This window comes from Pleurodeles waltl, unplaced genomic scaffold, assembly GCF_031143425.1.
Source record: "Pleurodeles waltl isolate 20211129_DDA unplaced genomic scaffold, aPleWal1.hap1.20221129 scaffold_69, whole genome shotgun sequence".
Classification (NCBI taxonomy): domain Eukaryota; kingdom Metazoa; phylum Chordata; class Amphibia; order Caudata; family Salamandridae; genus Pleurodeles; species Pleurodeles waltl.
This window is the reverse complement of record NW_027150390.1, coordinates 1,245,728-1,266,626: the sequence shown is the minus strand read 5'-3', so window position 1 is coordinate 1,266,626 and position 20,899 is coordinate 1,245,728. Positions and strand designations below refer to the sequence as shown.

The 20,899-nt window shown below is 47.0% G+C and overlaps 6 non-coding genes across 6 annotated transcripts; all 6 read left to right on the top strand.

Moving 5' to 3' along the window:
- The first annotated feature begins 1,201 nt into the window (after positions 1-1,201).
- TRNAG-UCC (transfer RNA glycine (anticodon UCC)) lies at positions 1,202-1,273 on the top strand. The gene has a single exon. It is a non-coding gene; the product is annotated as a tRNA-Gly (tRNA).
- A 1,522-nt stretch (positions 1,274-2,795) lies between these two features.
- Positions 2,796-2,867, top strand: TRNAG-UCC (transfer RNA glycine (anticodon UCC)). The gene has a single exon. It is a non-coding gene; the product is annotated as a tRNA-Gly (tRNA).
- A 3,136-nt stretch (positions 2,868-6,003) lies between these two features.
- Positions 6,004-6,075, top strand: TRNAG-UCC (transfer RNA glycine (anticodon UCC)). The gene has a single exon. It is a non-coding gene; the product is annotated as a tRNA-Gly (tRNA).
- Positions 6,076-12,393: 6,318 nt separating this feature from the next.
- On the top strand, positions 12,394-12,465 carry TRNAG-UCC (transfer RNA glycine (anticodon UCC)). Its single transcript has one exon. It is a non-coding gene; the product is annotated as a tRNA-Gly (tRNA).
- Positions 12,466-17,175: 4,710 nt separating this feature from the next.
- TRNAG-UCC (transfer RNA glycine (anticodon UCC)) lies at positions 17,176-17,247 on the top strand. Its single transcript has one exon. It is a non-coding gene; the product is annotated as a tRNA-Gly (tRNA).
- A 3,115-nt stretch (positions 17,248-20,362) lies between these two features.
- On the top strand, positions 20,363-20,434 carry TRNAG-UCC (transfer RNA glycine (anticodon UCC)). The gene has a single exon. It is a non-coding gene; the product is annotated as a tRNA-Gly (tRNA).
- The last annotated feature ends 465 nt before the right edge of the window (positions 20,435-20,899 follow it).

The following is a 20,899-nucleotide window of genomic DNA, read 5'->3' as shown; positions in this document are numbered from 1 at the left end:
GTGCGAGACCCACCACCGATAAATGTGGCAAAAGTCCCCAACATTTTCTGCATATTTGTGCTCTTACCTGAAAGCAGCGCCACCTTGTAGTCATCGCAGGCAACTGCAGCATACAACCAAATTTATCCGAGAGCAAGGTGAAAGAAACCCAAGGGAACAGCCCCTGTCTGCAGCAGGAAGGTTGGCTGCTTTGAATGGACAGAACTTCCAGTCCTAAGTCCACTCACGTCCCGAACGCTCCCAAACGCTCATACCGGGCAAGCCCTCACCGGGTGCACCTCTGGCTCCCAGGTAAGGCCAAAACCTGAGCATGGTAGCGCAGGATCACAGAGAAGGAGCGGGTGGGGGTGCTTCTATCTTGACAAAGGCGTGACATGGCTAGTGACTGAGAGGGCCTTGACTTTCCCCTATGACTGACTGTGAGAGGGGAAGGCGAAGATTTTCTGCACCCAGCATGCCTTGTGACATTCTTAGGCAAATGAGGTGAGAGCCCTGCCAGAATAGCTCCAGCGAGCCCATGCCACTCCTCTGAAGGCTCCTGATCTGCATAACCACAGCATTTTGAACAGGAAGCAGAGTGGCGCAGCGGAAGCGTGCTGGGCCCATAACCCAGAGGTTGATGGATCGAAACCATCCTCTGCTAGCATGGATTGATTTTTTTTCTTGTGAGGACCACTCTCTCGTTTCCACGCTGCCAGAGCGGAAAACAGCAGGCTTGTGCCAGCTTTTTGTGGGAAGAGACTGCTCAACTATCGGTCTCTGCTCAAAGTCAGGGAGACAGATGGTCAGAGAATCAACCCTACACTTCAAAGGAAATGATGCACAGTTATGACCATTAAAGAAAGATGGGACCCTCGCACTTCTTTCTGAGCCTGCTTGGAACGTTATTATTCCCTTTTTTTGTCCTGCTATTATCAATCTCCTGTGAATTTCGTGGAGCTGTTTTCTTTCTCTACCCTGCTGTTTTTCCCTTGCTGCCAATATATGCTTATTTCAATGATTTGAACTGCTGCTTTCCCTTTCTCCTTTTCTGCGCAGCTTTTGCATTGGTTTCAATCTCCAGTTCCTTAGCAGTTGCAAGAACTTTTTTCCTGATTTTCATGTTGGTCTGTAAAGCAAAAATACCTCTGATACTGGTGCAATATAGTCATTGAACTCAGGGTTGTGATGTCTAGAGTTTAAAAAAAACATATGCCATGGAGCGTTGGTGGTATAGTGGTGAGCATAGCTGCCTTCCAAGCAGTTGACCTGGGTTCAATTCCCGGCCAACGCAGTGCTAATATTTATACATTAAGCAAGCTGTAGCTATTCTAACGCAATATGTTAAAAAAAAGAGAAATATCTTGACCAGATTACTCAGCTATTAGATAAATAATAAACAAAGACATAGGCAGGCATCCCAAAAGCTCCGTCTGCGACTTTCTATGTCCTGAAATTTTTATATTTTACAAACAGCAGTCACCACTCACAACTGCTGGTAATAAATGGGCTGCAGGGGGGCAGGCAATGAAACGGCTAAGCCCTTCTGCCCGACCAGCCTTTAGAACTGTAGCATCTCTGCAGTAAAAAGTGTTTCAGGTCAATATCTCTCCCCTGGAAAAAATGTGCGAGACCCACCACCGATAAATGTGGCAAAAGTCCCCAACATTTTCTGCATATTTGTGCTCTTACCTGAAAGCAGCGCCACCTTGTAGTCATCGCAGGCAACTGCAGCATACAACCAAATTTATCCGAGAGCAAGGTGAAAGAAACCCAAGGGAACAGCCCCTGTCTGCAGCAGGAAGGTTGGCTGCTTCGAATGGACAGAACTTCCAGTCCTAAGTCCACTCACGTCCCGAACGCTCATACCGGGCAAGCCCTCACCGGGTGCACCTCTGGCTCCCAGGTAAGGCCAAAACCTGAGCATGGTAGCGCAGGATCACAGAGAAGGAGCGGGTGGGGGTGCTTCTGTCTTGACAAAGGCGTGATATGGCTAGTGACTGAGAGGGCCTTGACTTTCCCCTATGACTGACTGTGAGAGGGGAAGGCGAAGATTTTCTGCACCCAGCATGCCTTGTGACATTCTTAGGCAAATGAGGTGAGAGCCCTGCCAGAATAGCTCCAGCGATCCCATGCTACTCCTCTGAAGGCTCCTGATCTGCATAACCACAGGATTTTGAGCAGGAAGCAGAGTGGCGCAGCGGAAGCGTGCTGGGCCCATAACCCAGAGGTCGATGGATCGAAACCATCCTCTGCTAGCATGGATTGAATTTTTTTCTTGTGAGGACCACTCTCTCGTTTCCACGCTGGCAGAGTGGAAAACAGCAGGCTTGTGCCAGCTTTTTGTGGGAAGAGACTGCTCAACTATCGGTCTCTGCTCAAAGTCAGGGAGACAGATGGTCAGAGAATCAACTCTACACTTCAAAGGAAATGATGCACAGTTATGACCATTAAAGAAAGATGGGACCCTCGCACTTCTTTCTGAGCCTGCTTGGAACGTTATTATTCCCTTTTTTTGTCCTGCTATTATCAATCTCCTGTGAATTTCGTGGAGCTGTTTTCTTTCTCTACCCTGCTGTTTTTCCCTTGCTGCCAATATATGCTTATTTCAATGATTTGAACTGCTGCTTTCCCTTTCTCCTTTTCTGCGCAGCTTTTGCATTGGTTTCAATCTCCAGTTCCTTAGCAGTTGCAAGAACTTTTTTCCTGATTTTCATGTTGGTCTGTAAACCAAAAATACCTCTGATACTGGTGCAATATAGTCATTGAACTCAGGGTTGTGATGTCTAGAGTTTAAAAAAAACATATGCCATGGAGCGTTGGTGGTATAGTGGTGAGCATAGCTGCCTTCCAAGCAGTTGACCCGGGTTTGATTCCCGGCCAACGCAGTGCTAATATTTATACATTAAGCAAGCTGTAGCTATTCTAACGCAATATGTTAAAAAAAAGAGAAATATCTTGACCAGATTACTCAGCTATTAGATAAATAATAAACAAAGACATAGGCAGGCATCCCAAAAGCCCCGTCTGCGACTTTCTATGTCCTGAAATTTTTATATTTTACAAACAGCAGTCACCACTCACAACTGCTGGTAATAAATGGGCTGCAGGGGGGCAGGCAATGAAACGGCTAAGCCCTTCTGCCCGACCAGCCTTTAGAACTGCAGAATCTCTGCAGTAAAAAGTGTTTCAGGTCAATATCTCTCCCCTGGAAAAAATGTGCGAGACCCACCACCGATAAATGTGGCAAAAGTCCCCAGCATTTTCTGCATATTTGTGCTCTTACCTGAAAGCAGTGCCACCTTGTAGTCATCGCAGGCAACTGCAGCATACAACCAAATTTATCCGAGAGCAAGGTGAAAGAAACCCAAGGGAACAGCCCCTGTCTGCAGCAGGAAGGTTGGCTGCTTCGAATGGACAGAACTTCCAGTCCTAAGTCCACTCACGTCCCGAATGCTCCCAAACGCTCATACCGGGCAAGCCCTCACCGGGTGCACCTCTGGCTCCCAGGTAAGGCCAAAACCTGAGCATGGTAGCGCAGGATCACAGAGAAGGAGCGGGTGGGGGTGCTTCTGTCTTGACAAAGGCGTGACATGGCTAGTGACTGAGAGGGCCTTGACTTTCCCCTATGACTGACTGTGAGAGGGGAAGGCGAAGATTTTCTGCACCCAGCATGCCTTGTGACATTCTTAGGCAAATGAGGTGAGAGCCCTGCCAGAATAGCTCCAGCGATCCCATGCCACTCCTTTGAAGGCTCCTGATCTGCATAACCACAGCATTTTGAGCAGGAAGCAGAGTGGTGCAGCGGAAGCGTGCTGGGCCCATAACCCAGAGGTCGATGGATCGAAACCATCCTCTGCTAGCATGGATTGATTTTTTTTCTTGTGAGGACCACTCTCTCGTTTCCACGCTGCCAGAGCGGAAAACAGCAGGCTTGTGCCAGCTTTTTGTGGGAAGAGACTGCTCAACTATCGGTCTCTGCTCAAAGTCAGGGAGACAGATGGTCAGAGAATCAATCCTACACTTCAAAGGAAATGATGCACAGTTATGACCATTAAATAAAGATGGGACCCTCGCACTTCTTTCTGAGCCTGCTTGGAACGTTATTATTCCCTTTTTTTGTCCTGCTATTATCAATCTCCTGTGAATTTCGTGGAGCTGTTTTCTTTCTCTACCCTGCTGTTTTTCCCTTGCTGCCAATATATGCTTATTTCAATGATTGGAACTGCTGCTTTCCCTTTCTCCTTTTCTGCGCAGCTTTTGCATTGGTTTCAATCTCCAGTTCCTTAGCAGTTGCAAGAACTTTTTTCCTGATTTTCATGTTGGTCTGTAAACCAAAAATACCTCTGATACTGGTGCAATATAGTCATTGAACTCAGGGTTGTGATGTCTAGAGTTTAAAAAAAACATATGCCACGGAGCGTTGGTGGTATAGTGGTGAGCATAGCTGCCTTCCAAGCAGTTGACCCGGGTTCGATTCCCAGCCAACGCAGTGCTAATATTTATACATTAAGCAAACTGTAGCTATTTTAACGCAATATGTTAAAAAAAAGAGAAATATCTTGACCAGATTACTCAGCTATTAGATAAATAATAAACAAAGACATAGGCAGGCATCCCAAAAGCCCCGTCTGCGACTTTCTATGTCCTGAAATTTTTATATTTTACAAACAGCAGTCACCACTCACAACTGCTGGTAATAAATGGGATGCAGGGGGGCAGGCAATGAAACGGCTAAGCCCTTCTGCCCGACCAGCCTTTAGAACTGCAGCATCTCTGCAGTAAAAAGTGTTTCAGGTCAATATCTCTCCCCTGGAAAAAATGTGCGAGACCCACCACCGATAAATGTGGCAAAAGTCCCCAGCATTTTCTGCATATTTGTGCTCTTATCTGAAAGCAGCGCCACCTTGTAGTCATCGCAGGCAACTGCAGCATACAACCAAATTTATCCGAGAGCAAGGTGAAAGAAACCCAAGGGAACAGCCCCTGTCTGCAGCAGGAAGGTTGGCTGCTTCGAATGGACAGAACTTCCAGTCCTAAGTCCACTCACGTCCCGAATGCTCCCAAACGCTCATACCGGGCAAGCCCTCACCGGGTGCACCTCTGGCTCCCAGGTAAGGCCAAAACCTGAGCATGGTAGCGCAGGATCACAGAGAAGGAGCGGGTGGGGGTGCTTCTGTCTTGACAAAGGCGTGACATGGCTAGTGACTGAGAGGGCCTTGACTTTCCCCTATGACTGACTGTGAGAGGGGAAGGCGAAGATTTTCTGCACCCAGCATGCCTTGTGACATTCTTAGGCAAATGAGGTGAGAGCCCTGCCAGAATAGCTCCAGCGATCCCATGACACTCCTCTGAAGGCTCCTGATCTGCATAACCACAGCATTTTGAGCAGGAAGCAGAGTGGCGCAGCGGAAGCGTGCTGGGCCCATAACCCAGAGGTCGATGGATCGAAACCATCCTCTGCTAGCATGGATTGATTTTTTTTCTTGTGAGGACCACTCTCTCGTTTCCACGCTGCAAGAGCGGAAAACAGCAGGCTTGTGCCAGCTTTTTGTGGGAAGAGACTGCTCAACTATCGGTCTCTGCTCAAAGTCAGGGAGACAGATGGTCAGAGAATCAACCCTACACTTCAAAGGAAATGATGCACAGTTATGACCATTAAAGAAAGATGGGACCCTCGCACTTCTTTCTGAGCCTGCTTGGAACGTTATTATTCCCTTTTTTTGTCCTGCTATTATCAATCTCCTGTGAATTTCGTGGAGCTGTTTTCTTTCTCTACCCTGCTGTTTTTCCCTTGCTGCCAATATATGCTTATTTCAATGATTTGAACTGCTGCTTTCCCTTTCTCCTTTTCTGCGCAGCTTTTGCATTGGTTTCAATCTCCAGTTCCTTAGCAGTTGCAAGAACTTTTTTCCTGATTTTCATGTTGGTCTGTAAACCAAAAATACCTCTGATACTGGTGCAATATAGTCATTGAACTCAGGGTTGTGATGTCTAGAGTTTAAAAAAAACATATGCCATGGAGCGTTGGTGGTATAGTGGTGAGCATAGCTGCCTTCCAAGCAGTTGACCCGGGTTTGATTCCCGGCCAACGCAGTGCTAATATTTATACATTAAGCAAGCTGTAGCTATTCTAACGCAATATGTTAAAAAAAAGAGAAATATCTTGACCAGATTACTCAGCTATTAGATAAATAATAAACAAAGACATAGGCAGGCATCCCAAAAGCCCCGTCTGCGACTTTCTATGTCCTGAAATTTTTATATTTTACAAACAGCAGTCACCACTCACAACTGCTGGTAATAAATGGGCTGCAGGGGGGCAGGCAATGAAACGGCTAAGCCCTTCTGCCCGACCAGCCTTTAGAACTGCAGAATCTCTGCAGTAAAAAGTGTTTCAGGTCAATATCTCTCCCCTGGAAAAAATGTGCGAGACCCACCACCGATAAATGTGGCAAAAGTCCCCAACATTTTCTGCATATTTGTGCTCTTACCTGAAAGCAGCGCCACCTTGTAGTCATCGCAGGCAACTGCAGCATACAACCAAATTTATCTGAGAGCAAGGTGAAAGAAACCCAAGGCAACAGCCCCTGTCTGCAGCAGGAAGGTTGGCTGCTTCGAATGGACAGAACTTCCAGTCCTAAGTCCACTCACGTCCCGAACGCTCCCAAACGCTCATACCGGGTGCACCTCTGCCTCCCAGGTAAGGCCAAAACCTGAGCATGGTAGCGCAGGATCACAGAGAAGGAGCGGGTGGGGGTGCTTCTGTCTTGACAAAGGCGTGACATGGCTAGAGACTGAGAGGGCCTTGACTTTCCCCTATGACTGACTGTGAGAGGGGAAGGTGAAGATTTTCTGCACCCAGCATGCCTTGTGACATTCTTAGGCAAATGAGGTGAGAGCCCTACCAGAATAGCTCCAGCGATCCCATGCCACTCCTCTGAAGGCTCCTGATCTGCATAACATAGCATTTTGAGCAGGAAGCAGAGTGGCGCAGCGGAAGCGTGCTGGGCCCATAACCCAGAGGTCGATGGATCGAAACCATCCTCTGCTAACATGGATTGATTTTTTTTCTTGTGAGGACCACTCTCTCGTTTCCACGCTGCCAGAGCGGAAAAAAGCAGGCTTGTGCCAGCTTTTTGTGGGAAGAGACTGCTCAACTATCGGTCTCTGCTCAAAGTCAGGGAGACAGATGGTCAGAGAATCAACCCTACACTTCAAAGGAAATGATGCACAGTTATGACCATTAACGAAAGATGGGACCCTCGCACTTCTTTCTGAGGCTGCTTGGAACGTTATTATTCCCTTTTTTTGTCCTGCTATTATCAATCTCCTGTGAATTTCGTGGAGCTGTTTTCTTTCTCTACCCTGCTGTTTTTCCCTTGCTGCCAATATATGCTTATTTCAATGATTTGAACTGCTGCTTTCCCTTTCTCCTTTTCTGCGCAGCTTTTGCGTTGGTTTCAATCTCCAGTTCCTTAGCAGTTGCAAGAACTTTTTTCTTGATTTTCATGTTGGTCTGTAAACCAAAAATACCTCTGATACTGGTGCAATATAGTAATTGAACTCAGGGTTGTGATGGCTAGAGTTTAAAAAAAACATATGCCACGGAGAGTTGGTGGTATAGTGGTGAGCATAGCTGCCTTCCAAGCAGTTGACCTGGGTTCAATTCCCGGCCAACGCAGTGCTAATATTTATACATTAAGCAAGCTGTAGCTATTCTAACGCAATATGTTAAAAAAAAGAGAAATATCTTGACCAGATTACTCAGCTATTAGATAAATAATAAACAAAGACATAGGCAGGCATCCCAAAAGCCCCGTCTGCGACTTTCTATGTCCTGAAATTTTTATATTTTACAAACAGCAGTCACCACTCACAACTGCTGGTAATAAATGGGCTGCAGGGGGGCAGGCAATGAAACGGCTAAGCCCTTCTGCCCGACCAGCCTTTAGAACTGTAGCATCTCTGCAGTAAAAAGTGTTTCAGGTCAATATCTCTCCCCTGGAAAAAATGTGCGAGACCCACCACCGATAAATGTGGCAAAAGTCCCCAACATTTTCTGCATATTTGTGCTCTTACCTGAAAGCAGCGCCACCTTGTAGTCATCGCAGGCAACTGCAGCATACAACCAAATTTATCCGAGAGCAAGGTGAAAGAAACCCAAGGGAACAGCCCCTGTCTGCAGCAGGAAGGTTGGCTGCTTCGAATGGACAGAACTTCCAGTCCTAAGTCCACTCACGTCCCGAACGCTCATACCGGGCAAGCCCTCACCGGGTGCACCTCTGGCTCCCAGGTAAGGCCAAAACCTGAGCATGGTAGCGCAGGATCACAGAGAAGGAGCGGGTGGGGGTGCTTCTGTCTTGACAAAGGCGTGATATGGCTAGTGACTGAGAGGGCCTTGACTTTCCCCTATGACTGACTGTGAGAGGGGAAGGTGAAGTTTTTCTGCACCCAGCATGCCTTGTGACATTCTTAGGCAAATGAGGTGAGAGCCCTGCCAGAATAGCTCCAGCGATCCCATGCCACTCCTCTGAAGGCTCCTGATCTGCATAACCACAGGATTTTGAGCAGGAAGCAGAGTGGCGCAGCGGAAGCGTGCTGGGCCCATAACCCAGAGGTCGATTGATCGAATCCATCCTCTGCTAGCATGGATTGAATTTTTTTCTTGTGAGGACCACTCTCTCGTTTCCACGCTGGCAGAGCGGAAAACAGCAGGCTTGTGCCAGCTTTTTGTGGGAAGAGACTGCTCAACTATCGGTCTCTGCTCAAAGTCAGGGAGACAGATGGTCAGAGAATCAACTCTACACTTCAAAGGAAATGATGCACAGTTATGACCATTAAAGAAAGATGGGACCCTCGCACTTCTTTCTGAGCCTGCTTGGAACGTTATTATTCCCTTTTTTTGTCCTGCTATTATCAATCTCCTGTGAATTTCGTGGAGCTGTTTTCTTTCTCTACCCTGCTGTTTTTCCCTTGCTGCCAAAATATGCTTATTTCAATGATTTGAACTGCTGCTTTCCCTTTCTCCTTTTCTGCGCAGCTTTTGCATTGGTTTCAATCTCCAGTTCCTTAGCAGTTGCAAGAACTTTTTTCCTGATTTTCATGTTGGTCTGTAAACCAAAAATACCTCTGATACTGGTGCAATATAGTCACTGAACTCAGGGTTGTGATGTCTAGAGTTTAAAAAAAACATATGCCATGGAGCGTTGGTGGTATAGTGGTGAGCATAGCTGCCTTCCAAGCAGTTGACCCGGGTTCGATTCCTGGCCAACGCAGTGCTAGTATTTATACATTAAGCAAGCTGTAGCTATTCTATCGCAATATGTTAAAAAATAGAGAAATATCTTGACCAGATTACTCAGCTATTAGATAAATAATAAACAAAGACATAGGCAGGCATCCCAAAAGCCCCGTCTGCGACTTTCTATGTCCTGAAATTTTTATATTTTACAAACAGCAGTCACCACTCACAACAGCTGGTAATAAATGGGCTGCAGGGGGGCAGGCAATGAAACGGCTAAGCCCTTCTGCCCGACCAGCCTTTAGAACTGCAGAATCTCTGCAGTAAAAAGTGTTTCAGGTCAATATCTCTCCCCTGGAAAAAATGTGCGAGACCCACCACCGATAAATGTGGCAAAAGTCCCCAACATTTTCTGCATATTTGTGCTCTTACCTGAAAGCAGCGCCACCTTGTAGTCATCGCAGGCAACTGCAGCATACAACCAAATTTATCCGAGAGCAAGGTGAAAGAAACCCAAGGGAACAGCCCCTGTCTGCAGCAGGAAGGTTGGCTGCTTCGAATGGACAGAACTTCCAGGCCTAAGTCCACTCACGTCCCGAACGCTCCCAAACGCTCATACCGGGCAAGCCCTCACCGGGTGCACCTCTGGCTCCCAGGTAAGGCCAAAACCTGAGCATGGTAGCGCAGGATCACAGAGAAGGAGCGGGTGGGGGTGCTTCTGTCTTGACAAAGGCGTGACATGGCTAGTGACTGAGAGGGCCTTGACTTTCCCCTATGACTGACTGTGAGAGGGGAAGGCGAAGATTTTCTGCACCCAGCATGCCTTGTGACATTCTTAGGCAAATGAGGTGAGAGCCCTGCCAGAATAGCTCCAGCGATCCCATGCCACTCCTCTGAAGGCTCCTGATCTGCATAACCACAGCATTTTGAACAGGAAGCAGAGTGGCGCAGCGGAAGCGTGCTGGGCCCATAACCCAGAGGTCGATGGATCGAAACCATCCTCTGCTAGCATGGATTGATTTTTTTTCTTGTGAGGACCACTCTCTCGTTTCCACGCTGCCAGAGCGGAAAACAGCAGGCTTGTGCCAGCTTTTTGTGGGAAGAGACTGCTCAACTATCGGTCTCTGCTCAAAGTCAGGGAGACAGATGGTCAGAGAATCAACCCTACACTTCAAAGGAAATGATGCACAGTTATGACCATTAACGAAAGATGGGACCCTCGCACTTCTTTCTGAGGCTGCTTGGAACGTTATTATTCCCTTTTTTTGTCCTGCTATTATCAATCTCCTGTGAATTTCGTGGAGCTGTTTTCTTTCTCTACCCTGCTGTTTTTCCCTTGCTGCCAATATATGCTTATTTCAATGATTTGAACTGCTGCTTTCCCTTTCTCCTTTTCTGCGCAGCTTTTGCATTGGTTTCAATCTCCAGTTCCTTAGCAGTTGCAAGAACTTTTTTCCTGATTTTCATGTTGGTCTGTAAACCAAAAATACCTCTGATACTGGTGCAATATAGTCATTGAACTCAGGGTTGTGATGTCTAGAGTTTAAAAAAAACATATGCCATGGAGCGTTGGTGGAATAGTGGTGAGCATAGCTGCCTTCCAAGCAGTTGACCCGGGTTCGATTCCTGGCCAACGCAGTGCTAATATTTATACATTAAGCAAGCTGTAGCTATTCTATCGCAATATGTTAAAAAATAGAGAAATATCTTGACCAGATTACTCAGCTATTAGATAAATAATAAACAAAGACATAGGCAGGCATCCCAAAAGCCCCGTCTGCGACTTTCTATGTCCTGAAATTTTTATATTTTACAAACAGCAGTCACCACTCACAACTGCTGGTAATAAATGGGCTGCAGGGGGGCAGGCAATGAAACGGCTAAGCCCTTCTGCCCGACCAGCCTTTAGAACTGCAGAATCTCTGCAGTAAAAAGTGTTTCAGGTCAATATCTCTCCCCTGGAAAAAATGTGCGAGACCCACCACCGATAAATGTGGCAAAAGTCCCCAACATTTTCTGCATATTTGTGCTCTTACCTGAAAGCAGCGCCACCTTGTAGTCATCGCAGGCAACTGCAGCACACAACCAAATTTATCCGAGAGCAAGGTGAAAGAAACCCAAGGGAACAGCCCCTGTCTGCAGCAGGAAGGTTGGCTGCTTCGAATGGACAGAACTTCCAGGCCTAAGTCCACTCACGTCCCGAACGCTCCCAAACGCTCATACCGGGCAAGCCCTCACCGGGTGCACCTCTGGCTCCCAGGTAAGGCCAAAACCTGAGCATGGTAGCGCAGGATCACAGAGAAGGAGCGGGTGGGGGTGCTTCTGTCTTGACAAAGGCGTGACATGGCTAGTGACTGAGAGGGCCTTGACTTTCCCCTATGACTGACTGTGAGAGGGGAAGGCGAAGATTTTCTGCACCCAGCATGCCTTGTGACATTCTTAGGCAAATGAGGTGAGAGCCCTGCCAGAATAGCTCCAGCGATCCCATGCCACTCCTCTGAAGGCTCCTGATCTGCATAACCACAGCATTTTGAACAGGAAGCAGAGTGGCGCAGCGGAAGCGTGCTGGGCCCATAACCCAGAGGTCGATGGATTGAAACCATCCTCTGCTAGCATGGATTGATTTTTTTTCTTGTGAGGACCACTCTCTCGTTTCCACGCTGCCAAAGCGGAAAACAGCAGGCTTGTGCCAGCTTTTTGTGGGAAGAGACTGCTCAACTATCGGTCTCTGCTCAAAGTCAGGGAGACAGATGGTCAGAGAATCAACCCTACACTTCAAAGGAAATGATGCACAGTTATGACCATTAACGAAAGATGGGACCCTCGCACTTCTTTCTGAGGCTGCTTGGAACGTTATTATTCCCTTTTTTTGTCCTGCTATTATCAATCTCCTGTGAATTTCGTGGAGCTGTTTTCTTTCTCTACCCTGCTGTTTTTCCCTTGCTGCCAATATATGCTTATTTCAATGATTTGAACTGCTGCTTTCCCTTTCTCCTTTTCTGCGCAGCTTTTGCATTGGTTTCAATCTCCAGTTCCTTAGCAGTTGCAAGAACTTTTTTCCTGATTTTCATGTTGGTCTGTAAACCAAAAATACCTCTGATACTGGTGCAATATAGTCATTGAACTCAGGGTTGTGATGTCTAGAGTTTAAAAAAAACATATGCCACGGAGCGTTGGTGGTATAGTGGTGAGCATAGCTGCCTTCCAAGCAGTTGACCTGGGTTCGATTCCCGGCCAACGCAGTGCTAATATTTATACATTAAGCAAGCTGTAGCTATTCTAACGCAATATGTTAAAAAAAAGAGAAATATCTTGACCAGATTATTCAGCTATTAGATAAATAATAAACAAAGACATAGGCAGGCATCCCAAAAGCCCCGTCTGCGACTTTCTATGTCCTGAAATTTTTATATTTTACAAACAGCAGTCACCACTCACAACTGCTGGTAATAAATGGGCTGCAGGGGGGCAGGCAATGAAACGGCTAAGCCCTTCTGCCCGACCAGCCTTTAGAACTGCAGCATCTCTGCAGTAAAAAGTGTTTCAGGTCAATATCTCTCCCCTGGAAAAAATGTGCGAGACCCACCACCGATAAATGTGGCAAAAGTCCCCAACATTTTCTGCATATTTGTGCTCTTACCTGAAAGCAGCGCCACCTTGTAGTCATCGCAGGCAACTGCAGCATACAACCAAATTTATCCGAGAGCAAGGTGAAAGAAACCCAAGGGAACAGCCCCTGTCTGCAGCAGGAAGGTTGGCTGCTTCGAATGGACAGAACTTCCAGTCCTAAGTCCACTCACGTCCCGAACGCTCATACCGGGCAAGCCCTCACCGGGTGCACCTCTGGCTCCCAGGTAAGGCCAAAACCTGAGCATGGTAGCGCAGGATCACAGAGAAGGAGCGGGTGGGGGTGCTTCTGTCTTGACAAAGGCGTGACATGGCTAGTGACTGAGAGGGCCTTGACTTTCCCCTATGACTGACTGTGAGAGGGGAAGGCGAAGATTTTCTGCACCCAGCATGCCTTGTGACATTCTTAGGCAAATGAGGTGAGAGCCCTGCCAGAATAGCTCCAGCGATCCCATGCCACTCCTCTGAAGGCTCCTGATCTGCATAACCACAGCATTTTGAGCAGGAAGCAGAGTGGCGCAGCGGAAGTGTGCTGGGCCCATAACCCAAAGGTCGATGGATCGAAAGCATCCTCTGCTAGCATGGATTGATTTTTTTTCTTGTGAGGACCACTCTCTCGTTTCCACGCTGCCAGAGCGGAAAAAAGCAGGCTTGTGCCAGCTTTTTGTGGGAAGAGACTGCTCAACTATCGGTCTCTGCTCAAAGTCAGGGAGACAGATGGTCAGAGAATCAACCCTACACTTCAAAGGAAATGATGCACAGTTATGACCATTAACGAAAGATGGGACCCTCGCACTTCTTTCTGAGGCTGCTTGGAACGTTATTATTCCCTTTTTTTGTCCTGCTATTATCAATCTCCTGTGAATTTCGTGGAGCTGTTTTCTTTCTCTACCCTGCTGTTTTTCCCTTGCTGCCAATATATGCTTATTTCAATGATTTGAACTGCTGCTTTCCCTTTCTTCTTTTCTGCGCAGCTTTTGCATTGGTTTCAATCTCCAGTTCCTTAGCAGTTGCAAGAACTTTTTTCCTGATTTTCATGTTGGTCTGTAAACCAAAAATACCTCTGATACTGGTGCAATATAGTAATTGAACTCAGGGTTGTGATGTCTAGAGTTTTAAAAAAACATATGCCCCGGAGCGTTGGTGGTATAGTGGTGAGCATAGCTGCCTTCCAAGCAGTTGACCCGGGTTTGATTCCCAGCCAACGCAGTGCTAATATTTATACATTAAGCAAGCTGTAGCTATTCTAACGCAATATGTTAAAAAAAAGAGAAATATCTTGACCAGATTACTCAGCTATTAGATAAATAATAAAGAAAGACATAGGCAGGCATCCCAAAAGCCCCGTCTGCGACTTTCTATGTCCTGAAATTTTTATATTTTACAAACAGCAGTCACCACTCACAACTGCTGGTAATAAATGGGCTGCAGGGGGGCAGGCAATGAAACGGCTAAGCCCTTCTGCCCGACCAGCCTTTAGAACTGCAGAATCTCTGCAGTAAAAAGTGTTTCAGGTCAATATCTCTCCCCTGGAAAAAATGTGCGAGACCCACCACCGATAAATGTGGCAAAAGTCCCCAACATTTTCTGCATATTTGTGCTCTTACCTGAAAGCAGCGCCACCTTGTAGTCATCGCAGGCAACTGCAGCATACAACCAAATTTATCCGAGAGCAAGGTGAAAGAAACCCAAGGGAACAGCCCCTGTCTGCAGCAGGAAGGTTGGCTGCTTCGAATGGACAGAACTTCCAGGCCTAAGTCCCGAACGCTCCCAAACGCTCATACCGGGCAAGCCCTCACCGGGTGCACCTCTGGCTCCCAGGTAAGGCCAAAACCTGAGCATGGTAGCGCAGGATCACAGAGAAGGAGCGGGTGGGGGTGCTTCTGTCTTGACAAAGGCGTGACATGGCTAGTGACTGAGAGGGCCTTGACTTTCCCCTATGACTGACTGTGAGAGGGGAAGGCGAAGATTTTCTGCACCCAGCATGCCTTGTGACATTCTTAGGCAAATGAGGTGAGAGCCCTGCCAGAATAGCTCCAGCGATCCCATGCCACTCCTCTGAAGGCTCCTGATCTGCATAACCACAGCATTTTGAACAGGAAGCAGAGTGGCGCAGCGGAAGCGTGCTGGGCCCATAACCCAGAGGTCGATGGATCGAAACCATCCTCTGCTAGCATGGATTGATTTTTTTTCTTGTGAGGACCACTCTCTCGTTTCCACGCTGCCAGAGCGGAAAACAGCAGGCTTGTGCCAGCTTTTTGTGGGAAGAGACTGCTCAACTATCGCTCTCTGCTCAAAGTTAGGGAGACAGATGGTCAGAGAATCAACCCTACACTTCAAAGGAAATGATGCACAGTTATGACCATTAACGAAAGATGGGACCCTCGCACTTCTTTCTGAGGCTGCTTGGAACGTTATTATTCCCTTTTTTTGTCCTGCTATTATCAATCTCCTGTGAATTTCGTGGAGCTGTTTTCTTTCTCTACCCTGCTGTTTTTCCCTTGCTGCCAATATATGCTTATTTCAATGATTTGAACTGCTGCTTTCCCTTTCTCCTTTTCTGCGCAGCTTTTGCATTGGTTTCAATCTCCAGTTCCTTAGCAGTTGCAAGAACTTTTTTCCTGATTTTCATGTTGGTCTGTAAACCAAAAATACCTCTGATACTGGTGCAATATAGTCATTGAACTCAGGGTTGTGATGTCTAGAGTTTAAAAAAAACATATGCCATGGAGCGTTGGTGGTATAGTGGTGAGCATAGCTGCCTTCCAAGCAGTTGACCCGGGTTCGATTCCTGGCCAACGCAGTGCTAATATTTATACATTAAGCAAGCTGTAGCTATTCTATCGCAATATGTTAAAAAATAGAGAAATATCTTGACCAGATTACTCAGCTATTAGATAAATAATAAACAAAGACATAGGCAGGCATCCCAAAAGCCCCGTCTGCGACTTTCTATGTCCTGAAATTTTTATATTTTACAAACAGCAGTCACCACTCACAACTGCTGGTAATAAATGGGCTGCAGGGGGGCAGGCAATGAAACGGCTAAGCCCTTCTGCCCGACCAGCCTTTAGAACTGCAGAATCTCTGCAGTAAAAAGTGTTTCAGGTCAATATCTCTCCCCTGGAAAAAATGTGCGAGACCCACCACCGATAAATGTGGCAAAAGTCCCCAACATTTTCTGCATATTTGTGCTCTTACCTGAAAGCAGCGCCACCTTGTAGTCATCGCAGGCAACTGCAGCATACAACCAAATTTATCCGAGAGCAAGGTGAAAGAAACCCAAGGGAACAGCCCCTGTCTGCAGCAGGAAGGTTGGCTGCTTCGAATGGACAGAACTTCCAGGCCTAAGTCCACTCACGTCCCGAACGCTCATACCGGGCAAGCCCTCACCGGGTGCACCTCTGGCTCCCAGGTAAGGCCAAAACCTGAGCATGGTAGCGCAGGATCACAGAGAAGGAGCGGGTGGGGGTGCTTCTGTCTTGACAAAGGCGTGACATGGCTAGTGACTGAGAGGGCCTTGACTTTCCCCTATGACTGACTGTGAGAGGGGAAGGCGAAGATTTTCTGCACCCAGCATGCCTTGTGACATTCTTAGGCAAATGAGGTGAGAGCCCTGCCAGAATAGCTCCAGCGATCCCATGCCACTCCTCTGAAGGCTCCTGATCTGCATAACCACAGCATTTTGAACAGGAAGCAGAGTGGCGCAGCGGAAGCGTGCTGGGCCCATAACCCAGAGGTCGATGGATCGAAACCATCCTCTGCTAGCATGGATTGATTTTTTTTCTTGTGAGGACCACTCTCTCGTTTCCACGCTGCCAGAGCGGAAAACAGCAGGCTTGTGCCAGCTTTTTGTGGGAAGAGACTGCTCAACTATCGGTCTCTGCTCAAAGTCAGGGAGACAGATGGTCAGAGAATCAACCCTACACTTCAAAGGAAATGATGCACAGTTATGACCATTAACGAAAGATGGGACCCTCGCACTTCTTTCTGAGGCTGCTTGGAACGTTATTATTCCCTTTTTTTGTCCTGCTATTATCAATCTCCTGTGAATTTCGTGGAGCTGTTTTCTTTCTCTACCCTGCTGTTTTTCCCTTGCTGCCAATATATGCTTATTTCAATGATTTGAACTGCTGCTTTCCCTTTCTCCTTTTCTGCGCAGCTTTTGCATTGGTTTCAATCTCCAGTTCCTTAGCAGTTGCAAGAACTTTTTTCCTGATTTTCATGTTGGTCTGTAAACCAAAAATACCTCTGATACTGGTGCAATATAGTCATTGAACTCAGGGTTGTGATGTCTAGAGTTTAAAAAAAACATATGCCATGGAGCGTTGGTGGTATAGTGGTGAGCATAGCTGCCTTCCAAGCAGTTGACCTGGGTTCGATTCCCGGCCAACGCAGTGCTAATATTTATACATTAAGCAAGCTGTAGCTATTCTAACGCAATATGTTAAAAAAAAGAGAAATATCTTGACCAGATTATTCAGCTATTAGATAAATAATAAACAAAGACATAGGCAGGCATCCCAAAAGCCCCGTCTGCGACTTTCTATGTCCTGAAATTTTTATATTTTACAAACAGCAGTCACCACTCACAACTGCTGGTAATAAATGGGCTGCAGGGGGGCAGGCAATGAAACGGCTAAGCCCTTCTGCCCGACCAGCCTTTAGAACTGCAGCATCTCTGCAGTAAAAAGTGTTTCAGGTCAATATCTCTCCCCTGGAAAAAATGTGCGAGACCCACCACCGATAAATGTGGCAAAAGTCCCCAACATTTTCTGCATATTTGTGCTCTTACCTGAAAGCAGCGCCACCTTGTAGTCATCGCAGGCAACTGCAGCATACAACCAAATTTATCCGAGAGCAAGGTGAAAGAAACCCAAGGGAACAGCCCCTGTCTGCAGCAGGAAGGTTGGCTGCTTCGAATGGACAGAACTTCCAGTCCTAAGTCCACTCACGTCCCGAACGCTCATACCGGGCAAGCCCTCACCGGGTGCACCTCTGGCTCCCAGGTAAGGCCAAAACCTGAGCATGGTAGCGCAGGATCACAGAGAAGGAGCGGGTGGGGGTGCTTCTGTCTTGACAAAGGCGTGACATGGCTAGTGACTGAAAGGGCCTTGACTTTCCCCTATGACTGACTGTGAGAGGGGAAGGCGAAGATTTTCTGCACCCAGCATGCCTTGTGACATTCTTAGGCAAATGAGGTGAGAGCCCTGCCAGAATAGCTCCAGCGATCCCATGCCACTCCTCTGAAGGCTCCTGATCTGCATAACCACAGCATTTTGAGCAGGAAGCAGAGTGGCGCAGCGGAAGTGTGCTGGGCCCATAACCCAAAGGTCGATGGATCGAAACCATCCTCTGCTAGCATGGATTGATTTTTTTTCTTGTGAGGACCACTCTCTCGTTTCCACGCTGCCAGAGCGGAAAAAAGCAGGCTTGTGCCAGCTTTTTGTGGGAAGAGACTGCTCAACTATCGGTCTCTGCTCAAAGTCAGGGAGACAGATGGTCAGGGAATCAACCCTACACTTCAAAGGAAATGATGCACAGTTATGACCATTAACGAAAGATGGGACCCTCGCACTTCTTTCTGAGGCTGCTTGGAACGTTATTATTCCCTTTTTTTGTCCTGCTATTATCAATCTCCTGTGAATTTCGTGGAGCTGTTTTCTTTCTCTACCCTGCTGTTTTTCCCTTGCTGCCAATATATGCTTATTTCAATGATTTGAACTGCTGCTTTCCCTTTCTTCTTTTCTGCGCAGCTTTTGCATTGGTTTCAATCTCCAGTTCCTTAGCAGTTGCAAGAACTTTTTTCCTGATTTTCATGTTGGTCTGTAAACCAAAAATACCTCTGATACTGGTGCAATATAGTAATTGAACTCAGGGTTGTGATGTCTAGAGTTTTAAAAAAACATATGCCCCGGAGCGTTGGTGGTATAGTGGTGAGCATAGCTGCCTTCCAAGCAGTTGACCCGGGTTTGATTCCCAGCCAACGCAGTGCTAATATTTATACATTAAGCAAGCTGTAGCTATTCTAACGCAATATGTTAAAAAAAAGAGAAATATCTTGACCAGATTACTCAGCTATTAGATAAATAATAAAGAAAGACATAGGCAGGCATCCCAAAAGCCCCGTCTGCGACTTTCTATGTCCTGAAATTTTTATATTTTACAAACAGCAGTCACCACTCACAACTGCTGGTAATAAATGGGCTGCAGGGGGGCAGGCAATGAAACGGCTAAGCCCTTCTGCCCGACCAGCCTTTAGAACTGCAGAATCTCTGCAGTAAAAAGTGTTTCAGGTCAATATCTCTCCCCTGGAAAAAATGTGCGAGACCCACCACCGATAAATGTGGCAAAAGTCCCCAACATTTTCTGCATATTTGTGCTCTTACCTGAAAGCAGCGCCACCTTGTAGTCATCGCAGGCAACTGCAGCATACAACCAAATTTATCCGAGAGCAAGGTGAAAGAAACCCAAGGGAACAGCCCCTGTCTGCAGCAGGAAGGTTGGCTGCTTCGAATGGACAGAACTTCCAGTCCTAAGTCCACTCACGTCCCAAACGCTCATACCGGGCAAGCCCTCACCGGGTGCACCTCTGGCTCCCAGGTAAGGCCAAAACCTGAGCATGGTAGCGCAGGATCACAGAGAAGGAGCGGGTGGGGGTGCTTCTGTCTTGCCAAAGGCGTGACATGGCTAGTGACTGAGAGGGCCTTGACTTTCCCCTATGACTGACTGTGAGAGGGGAAGGTGAAGATTTTCTGCACCCAGCATGCCTTGTGACATTCTTAGGCAAATGAGGTGAGAGCCCTGCCAGAATAGCTCCAGCGATCCCATGCCACTCCTCTGAAGGCTCCTGATCTGCATAACCACAGCATTTTGAGCAGGAAGCAGAGTGGCGCAGCGGAAGCGTGCTGGGCCCATACCCCAGAGGTCCATGGATCGAAACCATCCTCTGCTAGCATGGATTGATTTTTTTTCTTGTGAGGACCACTCTCTCGTTTCCACGCTGCCAGAGCGGAAAACAGCAGGCTTGTGCCAGCTTTTTGTGGGAAGAGACTGCTCAACTATCGGTCTCTGCTCAAAGTCAGGGAGACAGATGGTCAGAGAATCAACCCTACACTTCAAAGGAAATGATGCACAGTTATAACCATTAACGAAAGATGGGACCCTCGCACTTCTTTCTGAGGCTGCTTGGAACGTTATTATTCCCTTTTTTTGTACTGCTATTATCAATCTCCTGTGAATTTCGTGGAGCTGTTTTCTTTCTCTACCCTGCTGTTTTTCCCTTGCTGCCAATATATCTTATTTCAATGATTTGAACTGCTGCTTTCCCTTTCTCCTTTTCTGCGCAGCTTTTGCATTGGTTTCAATCTCCAGTTCCTTAGCAGTTGCAAGAACTTTTTTCCTGATTTTCATGTTGGTCTGTAAACCAAAAATACCTCTGATACTGGTGCAATATAGTCATTGAACTCAGGGTTGTGATGTCTAGAGTTTAAAAAAAACATATGCCACGGAGCGTTGGTGGTATAGTGGTGAGCATAGCTGCCTTCCAAGCAGTTGACCCGGGTTCGATTCCCGGCCAACGCAGTGCTAATATTTATTCATTAAGCAAGCTGTAGCTATTTTAACGCAATATGTTAAAAAAAAGAGAAATATCTTGACCAGATCACTCAGTTATTAGATAAATAATAAACAAAGACATAGGCAGGCATCCCAAAAGGCCCGTCTGCGACTTTCTATGTCCTGAAATTTTTATATTTTACAAACAGCAGTCACCACTCACAACTGCTGGTAATAAATGGGCTGCAGGGGGGCAGGCAATGAAACGGCTAAGCCCTTCTGCCCGACCAGCCTTTAGAACTGCAGCATCTCTGCAGTAAAAAGTGTTTCAGGTCAATATCTCTCCCCTGGAAAAAATGTGCGAGACCCACCACCGATAAATGTGGCAAAAGTCCCCAACATTTTCTGCATATTTGTGCTCTTACCTGAAAGCAGCGCCACCTTGTAGTCATCACAGGCAACTGCAGCATACAACCAAATTTATCCGAGAGT